Source organism: Anomaloglossus baeobatrachus, chromosome 5 (assembly GCF_048569485.1).
Source record: "Anomaloglossus baeobatrachus isolate aAnoBae1 chromosome 5, aAnoBae1.hap1, whole genome shotgun sequence".
Classification (NCBI taxonomy): domain Eukaryota; kingdom Metazoa; phylum Chordata; class Amphibia; order Anura; family Aromobatidae; genus Anomaloglossus; species Anomaloglossus baeobatrachus.
In genome coordinates, this window is record NC_134357.1 from 417,711,537 (window position 1) to 417,725,249 (window position 13,713).

Genomic DNA, 13,713 nt, shown 5'->3' on the forward strand with positions numbered 1-13,713 from the left:
GGCGGCTCCCTGTGACCGGCGGTGGCTCCCTATGCTCGGCGGCTACCTGTGCCCGGCGGCTGCTCCTCTCTGTGCCCGGTGGCTCCCTGAGCCCGGCGGTTGCGGCGGCGGTTCCCTGTTCCCGGCGGTTGCGGCGGCGGATCCCTGTGCCCGGCGGCTCCGTGCCCGGCGGCTACCTGTGCCCGGCGGCGGCTGCTCCTCTCTGTGCCCGGCGGCTCCCTGTGCCCAGCGGCTGTGGCGGCGGCTCCCTGTGCCCAGCAGTGAAGGCGGCTGCTCCTCTCTGTGCCCGGCGGCTGATCCTCTCTGTGCCCGGCGGCAGAGCCCTCCGTGCCCGCAACCACCTTCAGCGCTCTGTGATCCCAGCCTCCCCCAGTTCTCTAACTACCTCCAAGCTCATCCGAGTCTGCCTGTGCCCCCAGCGCTCTGTACTTCCAGTGCTCTGTGCCCCTCTTTCTCCCCAGTGTTCTGTGCCTCCCCCAGTGATCTGTGCCCCCCCCAGTGTTCTGTGCCTCCCTCCAGTTTCCCCAGTGATCTGTGCCCCCCAGTCTCCCCAGTGATCTGTGCCACCCCCAGTGTTCTGTGCCCCCCCCCCAGTCTCCCCAAAGATCTGTGCCCCCCAATGTGTTCTGTGCCTCCCCCCCAGTCTCCCCGGTGACCTGTGCCCCCGTCTCCCCAGTGATCTGTGCCCCCCCAGTGTTCTGTGCCCCCCCAGTCTCCCTAGTTATTTATGCACCCCTAGTGATCTGTGCCCCCATCTCCCCAGTGATCTGTGCCCCCCCAGTCTCCCCAGTGATCTGTGCCCCCCCCAGTCTCCCCAGTGATCTCTGTCCCCCCGAGCCTCTCCCAGTTCTGTCTGTGCCTTCAGCCTCTCCCATTCTTCTCTGTGCCATCTGTGTCCCCAGCAGCCCCCTGATTTGTCTGTGCCTCCAGCCTCTCCCATCATTCTCTGTTCCCCCAGGCATCTCCCAGGGCTGTTTGCCCCCCGTCTATTTATATAACCCCAGCAATGTTTGTGCCCCCCAGCTATGTCTGTGTAACCCAGTGATGTGTATATAACCCCAGTGAAGTCTGTGCCGCATAGTGTTGTATATACCCACAGTGACGTCTATGCCCTGCTGCTTCCCTAGTGATGTATATTCCTCCCAGCCTTCCCCAGCAATGTTTATGCCCCCCCAGCTATGTTTGTGCTCCCCATCAATGATGTATGTATCCCCCAGTGATGTATGTATCCCCCAATGATGTCTATACCCCCAGCCTCCCCTGTGATCTATATTCCTCCCAACCCTCCCCGGTGATGTATATACAGCAGTCCCAGCCAACTCAAACCTGGAAAAGCAGTTGTGAAAAGCAAAAAGATCAATATCACCTAATATTATAGCTGCACCAAAGAGTAGAAGCTCCGGACGCCACAGTGAGTTAATTGTTTGACCAAATATATTAGGGTAATTTTCAAGTTAATAATTTTGTGCGGCCCCCGAAGGTTGGTAAAAATTTCCAAATGGCCCCCGACAGAGAAAAGGTACCCCACCCCTGCTCTAATCAATGGGTTTGTAATTTTCATTCTTTTCTTCTACTTCCATGTGTTCCCTCTGTTTTCTCACTCAGAGTTATTTCTTTGATCTAGTATCGTAGAGGCAGATAACACAGGGGTCTTTAGTGTATCCACTCTGCTGTCCCCAGAGAATATTCTCCATCTTTAGATCCACACATATCAACCCCTGGTGATCGTGGGATGAGATTTTCTGTGGGACCCGAGCAATCGTATTTTTCTCTTCAATCATCTTAGTTGAATATTCATATTAATTTCCATTGTATAAAGCGCACATTTTAGTGTTTGCTTAGGACTATCTATGAACAGCCGTTATTCGTTTGGTCAATTTTTAGATTTGACTATTTTAATAAGTAGAATATAAAACTACCACGCTACCAAGTAGAATGGTAAAAAGGATGTGGAAGACTAGGTAAGGTGTGTCGTAAATAAAGTAAAACTAGTTAGAAAGTGTAACTTGCACAATAAATAAGGAAAGGTGTGTGAAATAAAAAACGTTTATTAATTTCTTAAAATTAGATAATTAAAAAATATTTTGTCTAAAAATAGCAATTGAAAATGCCAAGTTCCAGATGTCCGGGCAGGGAGCTGGGTTGGTGTAGCATCTGTAAAATGAAAAGAGGAGGGCTGTGTGAGTGTCAAAAAATTTCCTTTTAATAACCATACCCCTTTACTAGCCTTCTAACTGAGGCCTCCGTTACTTGCAAACAGCGTCGGACTGGCCCAGCGGAGCACCGGAGGATCCTTCGGTGGGCCCCTGGGGCCCCCATGTGTTATATGGCGCAGGGTACCGCGGGCTTGTTACCGCGGGCTGGGCAGGGGTGTTTAGGGGCAGACTGCCCCCCCCCCCCATGGTCTGATGGGCCCCCAGCCTTTCCATCATAAACTGCAGTGATCTGTGCGATCTCTGCAGTTTCTGTGGTGGTAGCAAGACCTGTGGTGACATCACAGTCATGTGACTCACCATAGGTCCTTGCACTGCGGGAGTCCTCAGGCCTGCCTCTCATATTCAAATGTACGCGCGTCTATCAGGCACGCATACATTTGAACGGTGCGGTGCCAGGACTGAGGCAGAGGAAATCTTCAGCACCGCACCAACATACAGTAACCCCGGGGCTGCACAGAAGAAGAGGACACGCAGGCACCAGGTAAGTGCTTCTGCCTCCCCCTTGCTGCGAGCCTCTCCCTTGCTGTGAGTCTCCCCCTGCACTGAGCCTCCTGCCTCCCCATGATGTGAGCCTCCCCCCTGCTGTGAGCCTCCTCCTGCAGTGAGCCTCCCTCTGCTGTGAGCCTCCACCTTGCTGTGAGCCTCCCCCTGCAGTGAGCCTCCACCTTGCTGTGAGCTTCCACCTTGCTGTGAGCCTCCCCTGCAGTGAGCCTCCCCTGCAGTGAGCCTTTCCCTGCAGTTAGCCTTTCCCTGCAGTTAGCCTTTCCCTGCAGTTAGCCTCCCCTTGCAGTGAGCCTCCCCCTGCAGTGAGCCTCCCCCTTGCTGTGAGCCTCCTGCCTCCCCTTGCTGTGAGCCTCCCCCTTGCTGTGAGCCTCCCCCTTGCTGTGAGCCTCCAACTTTGTGTGAGCCTCCCCCTTTCTGTGAGCCTCCCCCTTGCTGTGAGCCTCCACCTTGCTGTGAGCCTCCACCTTGCTGTGAGCATCCCCTGCAGTGAGCCTTTCCCTGCAGTTAGCCTCCCCTTGCAGTGAGCCTCCCCCTGCAGTGAGCCTCCCCCTTTCTGTGAGCCTCCCCCTTGCTGTGAGCCTCCCCCTTGCTGTAAGCCTCCCCTTGCTGTGAGCCTCCCCTTTGCTGTAAGCCTCCCCCTTTCTGTGAGCCTCCAACTTTGTGTGAGCCTCCAACTTTGTGTGAGCCTCCCCCTTTCTGTGAGCCTCCCCCTTGCTGTGAGCCTCTCCCTGCAGTGAGGCTCCTGCCTCCCCCTGCTGTGAGCCTCCCCCTGCAATGAGCCTCACCCTTGCTGTGAGCATCCCCCCTGTGAGTCGCCCCCGGGACTTCCAGGGATGCAAGGGGACTTCTCCTTGGGATCTGCTCTGGTCACGGGTATGTCAGGTTTATTTACATGGGAGTCGTGACGCCACTCACAGTTTGCGATCAGGGTGATGTGTGACCGCCACTGCAGCTTTAACGAGCATCTGGGGCTGATGGTGTCTGCAGTCTGGTGGTATGGCCTCCTGTGAGTGACGCTGGCCCCAGGGACTCGGGTGTGTGTGTGGAACAACACCCGAGGGGTGTATAAGGGGTGACCGTTAGCTCGCCTTCCTAGCACTTATTGTTTCGGACAACCCCTGACTTAAAGTACCGTGGGGTTCATCCAGGGAAGTCGCAACTGCCTTTTCTCCCCTTTCTGGCCCGTTTGCTGGCAGCGTGGACCAAGGAAGATGGCTCCAGGCTCGATCCTCCTTATGGGCCCCCTCGTTGCTGCTGATGCTCGGACTCTGTAATGGTTGGTGAGGAACCTCTAGTCCCTCCACCGGCAGGATTTAGCAGACCACTAAATGGATGTCTGGCTCTAGGGACCTGTGCAAGCTTCATTACCAGGAGTCCCCGTACTCAACTGCCTGTCCTCTCTCTTCAGGAGTCTTTCAGGCTGACTGTGTGGCCACTACAGGTGCAGGGTCTGACTAGTGTGTCCGCTCTCCTGCATCTGCACTTCAGACTGGCTACCTCCAGCTCCTTTTCCCTTGACTGCCACTGCAACAACTAGCTTCCAGCCTCTCCACCGCACCCCTTGATTGGATGTGGAGGCACGCCCCCTCCTGGGTCTGCCCAGGGGTCTCCTCAGAGGTGTGTATATGACCTGGTTGCTATGTGTCTGTGCGTACACACCCTATTTCAGCCTTCAGGATTACCTGTTTGCACTCACCCAGCATGGGTGCAGTACTCAGTGGCACCTGACCAGGTCAGGGGCACCACATTCCCCCCTGGTTATCAACAGCACGATCTCAGGCTGCAAAGACAATAACATTTTTATTACAACTTTTCCCACACAGGGGAGGAATTCACATAAAACATCATACCAGGTACCATTCTTCACCACCCACCACCCACAAGTCCTGAACCCACCCAAGAACCTCCAGAAGGCAGGTCACCGGTCCCTTTGGTGACCAGGTCTGGGCCAGCTCTATCCCAGCCTTTCCTCCAATCTTCCTCTCCTGAGGATGGTGATTTAAGGTAGGCCCCATAAACAGGCGTACCAGCTTCCTTGTGTTGGAGACCAGGCCCTATAAACAGGCGTGCTCCCTTGTGTTGCAGAGCCAGGCCCCATAAACAGGCGTGCTTGCTAGTGTTGCAGAGCCAGGCCCCATAAACAGGCGTGCTCTGAAGTTGGTACCACTGGGGTAACTTTTTACAATGCGAGAGTTTGTGGCTATAGCCAGTTCATAGCCTGTGGTCGGGGCCACCATCCCTGCCTACGGAGGGGTTAACAACTCGCTGCGCAACATCTCCCCCCGGGTGCCCCGTAACTGCAGCGGTGGTGTCCAATATCACCACATACCGTGGGTGGCGTCACCAACTCCGTACGGCTCAGCCCGTACATATATGTCCTACATCCACATCCCATCACTCGCCCTTTTCATTTGAAGTGACCGCGAGACCCCCGGGTCCGGAGACCCTCGAACCACCCACAGAAGGACCGGATCCGAGCAGTTCGGCTGCCGAGAGCGGGGCGGTACACACTCACCCTATACACTTCAGCCAATTGATTTTAGACCACCTATTTAACCTTGTGTATATACTGTATATTTGTTATCTTAGACCTCGCCATATTTCCCACACGTTCCACTTCTTAACCTGTACCTGAACCTATTCTATACAATACGCAGATAAATTTATCCATATAGTGTTCTAACTTCATTTAAACACTGTACAACATATCATATACCTGTCAATTTTTTGACACTCACACAGCCCTCCTCTTTTCATTTTACAGGTCCTACACCGACCCACCTCCCTGCCCGGACATCTGGAACTTGGCATTTTCAATTGCTATTTTTAGACAAAATATTTTTTAATTATCTAATTTTAAGAAATTAATAAACGTTTTTTATTTCACACACCTTTCCTTATTTATTGTGCAAGTTACACTTTCTAACTAGTTTTACTTTATTTACGACACACCTTACCTAGTCTTCCACATCCTTTTCACATTCTACTTTCCCATTCACTGACTATTTTCTAGTCAGTGTTTACCACTTCCAGACAGGATACACGCGGACCCTATCTGCTACCTGCGGCTTCCGATTAGTTACCCTTCTGTCACCAGAGTCCAACCCTAACCCTAATCTAATTCCCTGAGGTATACGCTACCTACTCCGTTTTATCAGCCAGTTCATCCACCCACCCCACTATCCTTCTCCTGTGAGTGCTGGTGGCCAGTCTATTTTAATAAGTATTAATAATTAAATATTAAGTATTCAAGTATTTGTCACTTACCTTACAGACCATCTTTGATTCTATAATTCATACCCCTGTAGAGGAATAAATCCAAAATTCACATGTGGGCAACTGTACATTATCTCAAAAAGTCGAGCTGCTACAAAAAAGTAGCTGATATATTCTGAACCAAAGGACTGAATATACCGTATTTTCCGGATTATAAGGCGCACATTTTTCCCCCCAAAACTGAGAGTAAAATAGGGGTGCGTCTTTCAATCTGGATATGGCTGAAGCCTGCTTTACACAGGACGAACGAGTGTGCGATTTCACAATCGATCGTACCCGCCCCCGTCGTTTTTGCGTCACGGGCAAATCACTGCCCGTGGCGCACAAACTCGTTTAACCCCCATCACACGTACTTACCTTCTGGACGACCTCGTTGTAGGCGACGAACGTCCACTTCCTGAAGTGGGAGGGACGTTCGGCGTCACAGCGACGTCACACAGCCGCCGTCCAATAGCGGATGTGCATCACAAAAACTGTGACCCCGATGATCTATCGCACGATAGATCGTCTCGTATAAAGCACCCTTTTGTGGGGCGGCGGTGGTGGAGTGGGGTCATAGGAGGCAGGGTCTGCGATACTGAGGGCTCGGAAAAGCAGTGGAGCGGCTCAGGAGGGTTACAGGACGGGGCGTCTAGGCAGCAGGAGCATTGAGATTACTGCGGGCTGCATTGAATCGCCAGCAGTTGACGCGATGGATTTCAAGAAAATTGGCAGTGGAGTCCTATGTGCGCACGCGCCGCCTCCGCGGCCATTTTCTTGAAGTCCATCTCGTTAATTGCGGGTGATTCAACGGAGCCAACAGTCAGATCAATGGCACCTGCTGCCAAGAGACCCAGTCCTGTGACCCTCCTGAGTCGCTCCACTGCAGTGACACTCCCGCAGCCCGCCGGCAGATCAATGGTGCCTGCCGCCGCCACAAGACCCCCGCAACCTGCTGGCAAATCAGTGGTGCCCCCACCACAGCTACACCCCCGAGCCTGCAGTATCGCTGACCCTCCTGAGAGACAACACCCCCTCCCCTGAGCCCGCAGCATCGCTGACCCTGCCTCCTGTGACCTTCCTGAGCCGCTCCCCCTGGTAAAAATATGGTACCTAAAATCAAACCTAATATCTGAGGCACCAAGAATTTGTTTTCATTTCTTCCCCAGTGTAATATACTGTATATATCATTACTTGTCTTTACCAATTATCTGTCATGAATCATTACTTTCTGAATATTACTGCTCATTCAGAGGTAATATTGTTTTGATAGCACAGACAGCAGGTGTCATGAAGAGAGTATATGAAGTATGGAGGTTGTTGTTATGGATTATTCAGTGATTTATGTACATGTAGACTTAACACCTCAATATCCTTTCACCCTACTTTATGTATCTGCTGCTACCGCCATAATTACCACCAGATCCTTGCAGTGACAAACCTAAATGATGTTTGTAATCATCGCCATCTAGTGGTCTTTCTAAGGCACTGCTCGACAAAATGTTTAGTCTCTTTGCTTGGATTTTCTTAAAGAAAAAGTCAATTTTTTATCTGTAACCCACCAAATGCTGATGATAAAATTTATTTAATGGTAATGTCATGTAAAAAAAAAAAGCCATTAACCTGCAGATATGGGGTTAAAGGGAATCTGTCACCAGGTTTATGCCACCTAATCTGAGAGCAGCATAATGTAGGGGCAGAGATCCTTATTCCAGCGATGTGTCACTTACTGGGCTGCTTAGTGTAGTGTTGATTAAATCACTGATTAATCAGGAGTAGATTATCATTACAGGACTACTTGGCGTGCTGCCAGGTAGTCCAACAAATTCATGAGCTCTGTATAACTGCTAGATCTGCAGCAGAGAAAATATTGATTTTATCAAAATGACAGCAAACAGCTCAGTAAGTGACACTTCACTGGAATCAGGTTCTCTGTCTCTACGTTAAGCTGCTCTCAGATGGGGGAGCAAAAACATGGTGACAGATTTACTTTAATGTGCAGGGAAATAAAGTACTGTGAGACACGCTGCCTGAGGAAATTAATGCTATACCTTTTCGTAGCCTTTGTCTTTCAGTCATAGAGGCACAGCCAGCACGGCCTCAGTCACCGCTCACCCATAGGCAAATTATACTGGTACATAGAGATACATCTGTACATTGCAGTGTATTTCCTTGTCCCTGTATTCTAGAAGGAAAAATAAAAGTCATATTTGTTTTTCTTCCAACAAAATTACTAAAAGAAATAATGAAAAAAAATATTTTAATAAAGTCATTTTAATGCACTTTATCAAAATATAATGAACATCACAAAGCAGCAAATAACATATACAAGTGCATCTCAATAAATTATAATATCAAAAAGTTAATTTATTTCAGTAATTCAATAGGAAAAGGGAAACATATTATATAGTCATTACACACAGAGTGATCTATGCCAAGTGTATATTTCTGTTAATGTTAATGATTATGGCTTACAGCCAATGAAAACCCAAAAGTCATTATCTCAGAAAATTAGAATATTATATAAGACCAACTGAAAAAATTATCAGAAAAGTCTGTACAGTAAATGCATTCAATACTTGGTCGGGGCTCCTTTTGCATGAATTACTGCATCAATGCGGCGTGGCATGGAGGCGATCAGCCTGTGGCACTGCTGAGGTGTTATGGAAGCACAGGTTGCTTTGATAGAAGCCTTCAGCTCGTCTGCATTGTTGGGTCTTATGTCTCTCATCTTCCACTTGACAATACCCAATGAAATTTCTATGTGCATAAAGCTTGTTGGCAGAGGAAGCATGAAGTGCTCTAAAATTTCCCTGTAGACGGCTGCACTGACTTTGGTCTTGATAAAACACAGTGGACCTACACCAGCAGATGACATGGCTCCCCAAACCATCACTGATTGTGGAAACTTCACACTAGACCTCAAGCAGCTTGTATTGTGTGCATCAACTAAGAGGGAAAAAGCATAAAGAATGCAGCAAGAATGCAATAATTAGGGAAGAATGTTATTACGTAGTTTGGTGTGTATGTGTCGCCCTGGGCAAGCCAGGGGACACAGGTCACAACACCACCACACCCCACACTCCAGGTAGGCACATCTGCTAACCAGAAATCCTTGTTGCCTTCCTCCAGGAGTCTGTTGATGCACACCAGGGGGTGGGCCAGGCGGTTGGCTCCGCCCATCGAGGAGCTCACAGCTCTGGAGGCAGGAAGTTCCAGGCAGATTAGCCCAGGCAGGGCAAGAGTGCAGTTCTGTCAGGGAGGAGGAAGTGGAAGGAGTGAAGATAAGCCCAGGCAGGGCAAGTTTGAGGAGCAAAAGAGAGAAAGTAAACAGCTAAGTGAAAGTGGTGAAAGTAGAGAAGTGTAAAGGAGAAAAGCAAGTAAAGTGACAGAAGGAAAGAAAGCCTGAAGGGTCCAGCTTTGTGAAGGGCCAGATCAGCAAGGTCAGCGACGGCGGTGACTGTCCGGAGGGGGACCGTTTGGAAGTTCCTGGAAGGACCCCGTTGGCTGTGTGCCCGGTGGTCTGGAGCAGTGTTCCGAAGGACAGTCAGCACCAGGGCAGGGGCCTCTCGGACCCCGGCAAGGCTAGGAGTCGCCAAATTTGCCGAATCCATCAGTGAAGGGGACGTAGATCCCCCAACAACCAAGTCCCGATTTACGGCAACAGCCCAACCATTACAGGGGAGACACCGCCACCGCCAGGGCACCAGTTTCCCCAGGGCCAGCGCCTGCGGGCAAAGTGTAGAGCTCCTCCGGCCCAGATTGCAGTCGGGGAGCGGGTAACCGGAGGGAATCCACCGCTACCATCAGACAACACAGGTGCAAGGAAGAGAGACGTCACCGTCACCTACCGGGAGTGCAGGTGCAGCCGTCTGTGGGACCGTCCTACCAGCCGTTGGTTTACCGTACAAACTGTGTCCGTGTCTCAGGCTGAGTGAGTACCACAGTGCCGCAAGGCACAGCGCTGCCCCCGCGTCCCTGCGCCCACCGGGCCCTACACTTTACATCTCTTCACTGGGCCCCGGGATCACCAACCCCTACCCACGGAGGGGCAACACAACACCTGGCTGCTCCGCATCACCATCCCCGGGACCCCCATACTGAGCAGCGGTGGTGCAATCACCACAACCGTGGGTGGCGTCACGAACTATAACAATCCCCACACCCAACAAACACCCCCTTTCACTCACGGGCGAGGAGTGTCGCTCGAGAAACCCCGGGATCCGGCCCACAGCTCGAGCCACCAGGAGCAACTGCCGGACCCGAGCAGAAGGGGTGAGCGCGGTGTGCTGACACCCTCCTCCCCGCCCGCGACATGTACACCTGCAAACAAAGAAAAAACACAGTATTTATGCAACATCTGAACATGGTCTTAGGGGTACTTTGCACACTACGACATCACTGTTCAAAGCTACAATCGCTGTTATCAGCCAATTAGCTATTTCTATAGGGAAAATACATGCTATTTAAAACACTATGAGTACACTGTGTCTCTAAAATAGCCTGCAGTGGCAATAAAGCTGGTGTCACACTAAACGACAGCGACAACGACGTCGCTGTTACGTCACCATTTTCGGTGACGTAACAGCGACCTTGTAAGTCGCTGTTATGATCGCTGCTTAGCTGTCAAACACAGCAGAAGCAGCGATCATAAGGTCGCTGTGCTACATGTTCAGAGAGCAGGGAGCCGCGCTTAGCGCTGGCTCCTTGCTCTCCTGCAGCACACATCGGGTTAATTAACCCGATGTGTGCTGCAGCTACATGTCACAGTTCAGAGAGCAGGGAGCCGCGCTTAGCGCTGGCTCCTTGCTCTCCTGCAGCACACATCGGGTTAATTAACCCGATGTGTGCTGCAGCTACATGTCACAGTGCAGAGAGCAGGGAGCCGCGCGCACTGCTTAGCGCTGGCTCCTTGCTCTCCTTGCTACAGTATACATCGGGTTAATTACCCGATGCGTACTGCAGCCACATGTCACAGTGCAGGAGCCGGCACTGGCAGCAAGAGCGGAGGCTGGTAACCAGCGTAAACATCGGGTAACCAGGGAAAGGTCTTCCCTTGGTTACCCGATGTTTACGCTGGTTACAGCTTACCGCAGCTGCCAGTGCCGGCTCCTGCTCGCTTCATTTCGTCGCTCTCTCGCTGTCACACACAGCGATGTGTGTGTCACAGCGGGAGAGTGACGACCAAAAAATGAAGCTGGACATTCAGCAACGACCGGCGACCTCACAGCAGGGGCCAGGTCGTTGCTGGATGTCACACACAGCGACAGCGACGGGACGTCGCTGCAACGTCACAGAAAATGGTGACGTAGCAGCGACGTCGTTGTCGTCGTCGTTATGTGTGACACCAGCTTAATAGTAGTGGAGGAGTGTGCTGATCACATGGTTATGAGATTATAGCAGATTGACTTCCCTGCTACTCGCAGAATGGAGATGATTTTTATTGCATGACATATTGTATCAATGTAAATGTGGTGGTAGCTTTGGAGGTCATAATCTGTGGCGATCCATACTCACCTCTAATCATTTTGCAAACCACAGAGTTTGGCTGTTCAAAGCTACAATCGCTGTTATCAGCCAATTAGCTATCTCTATAGGGAAAATAAATGCTATTTAAAAACACTATCTACAAAGTGCGACAAATGCAAATTTATACATAATTAAATGACTGATTATTCTGAGTCACTGTCATTTGGTGCTAGGCGTTAAGATTGTGGTAGAGGTAAAAAGAAAAATCTCTGGTCGTTTGCAGAACGGTGATGTTTTTTTGCATGATACTCTGCACTGATCAAACTGCGGCTGTAGCTGTGGAGGTTACAATTTATGTTGATTGAAAAACTTCTATTCAACCATTTAGTAATCCACATAACGTGGCCATTCAGGCTGCAATCGCGGTTTTTCAGCTAGTTGGTTATCCCTATATAAGATAGCATACGCTATTTAAGCATTACCCACACATTGTGGATGTATATTCATGGCTAAAATTTCTACCTTTTGTATTTGAAGGAGTCTTATAAAATTATAATATATATTATTCATTATTGAAAATTATCCAATACTTCTAATCAAGCGCTATCGTCCTACACATCTTTGTGTGTCAACATCTTGTAACACTGCATTTTTTAACGTGTTCTGTATATGTTTGGTAAAAAAACTTTTTCACCTTTTTTGTACTTAATCATAATAATAAAAAAATAAATAAAAAAAATTTTAAATGTGAAATTACTCCTAGTCTCTTGTTTAAATAAGAATGTTATTACGTAGTTTGGTGTGTACACCTGCAAACAAAGAAAAAACACAGTATTTATGCAACATCTGAACATGGTCTTAGGGGTACTTTGCACACTACGACATCGCAGGTGCGATGTCGGTGGGGTCAAATTGAAAGTGACGCACATCCGGCATCGCAGGCGACATCGTATTGTGTAAAGCCTAGATGATACGATTAACGAGCGCAAAAGCGTCGTAATCGTATCATCGGTGTAGCGCCGGCGTAATCCATAATTACGCTGACGCGATGGTTCGATGTTGTTCCTTGCTCCAGCAGCAGCACACATCGCTGTGTGTGAAGCCGCAGGAGCGAGGAACATCTAATGGCGTCACCGCGGCTCCCGTAGGATATGCGGAAGGGAGGTGGGCGGGATGTTTACATCCCGCTCATCTCCACCCCTCCGCTCCTATTGCCCGCCTGCCGTGTGACGTCGCAGTGACGCCATACGACCCGCCCCCTTAATAAGGAGGCGGGTCGCCGGCCAGAGCGACATCCCAGGACAGGTGAGTCCATGTGAAGCTGCCGTAGCGATAATGTTTGCTACGGCAGCTATCACAAGGATATTGCAGCTGCGACGGGGGCGGGGACTATCGCGCTCGGCATCGCAGCATCAGCTTGCGATGTCGTAGTTTTCAAAGTGCCCCTTAGAGTCACAAAAAATCCAAATGTCACATAGTGAAGCATACATAAAAATGAGAGGTTCTGGCTGCTAAAATTTAATGAACAAAAATGAATCCATAGGTCCCAGCTAGAGATGAGCATAATGCACAGATGATGTCGCGTCAGTACTAGCTAGTCAAAAACCGAGGCAGGGAGGTCGGAAGGAGGAGATTCGCAGCCTGCCATAGCTCTGCACTGGACACTGGATCGGGGTCAAGTGAACCAATCCGCTCATCTCTAGTCAAAACTGTCCCGATTTGGGTCAGCGCCCTCCATTCCTAGGTGTCTGCTGAATGTCCCTCACTGACACCCCCGCTCTGACATTTCCTGTCAGGGTAGAAATACATTGTAAATGGGTGTGACAGGGGGTGTCAAAAAAATGATTTGTCTCTCTTCCTGTTCTTTAAAAGTAGATGGAAGGTGTGGTGAAATTATTGGGCCAGTCACATCTGCAAGCCAAAGACAAAAGAAAATACAGGTGGAAATGTAGTATCAGTGGAGTAACATGAAGCTTGTGGCCCCAAGTCTCACAGGCCATTAACTTTTAATTAGTCTCGTAAAGTCCATTGGACCGAAAGAAAGTTTATTTTCATCATATTTCCACAAGTATGGGAGGTAGGTAACCGTCCATTTAGGTACCTTCCTAGCCCGCATGCCCTTCGCTCCTAAGGGCATAGCAAGACGTGACGTTGACTACACGCTGCCACAGCGAGGTGCTTGGGTTCCCATGGGCTATTTTGGTGCAACTAACCGAAGGTTAATAGCATTGGCCCTCTCTTGTGGGCCAAAGGGACCTTTCACACCCCA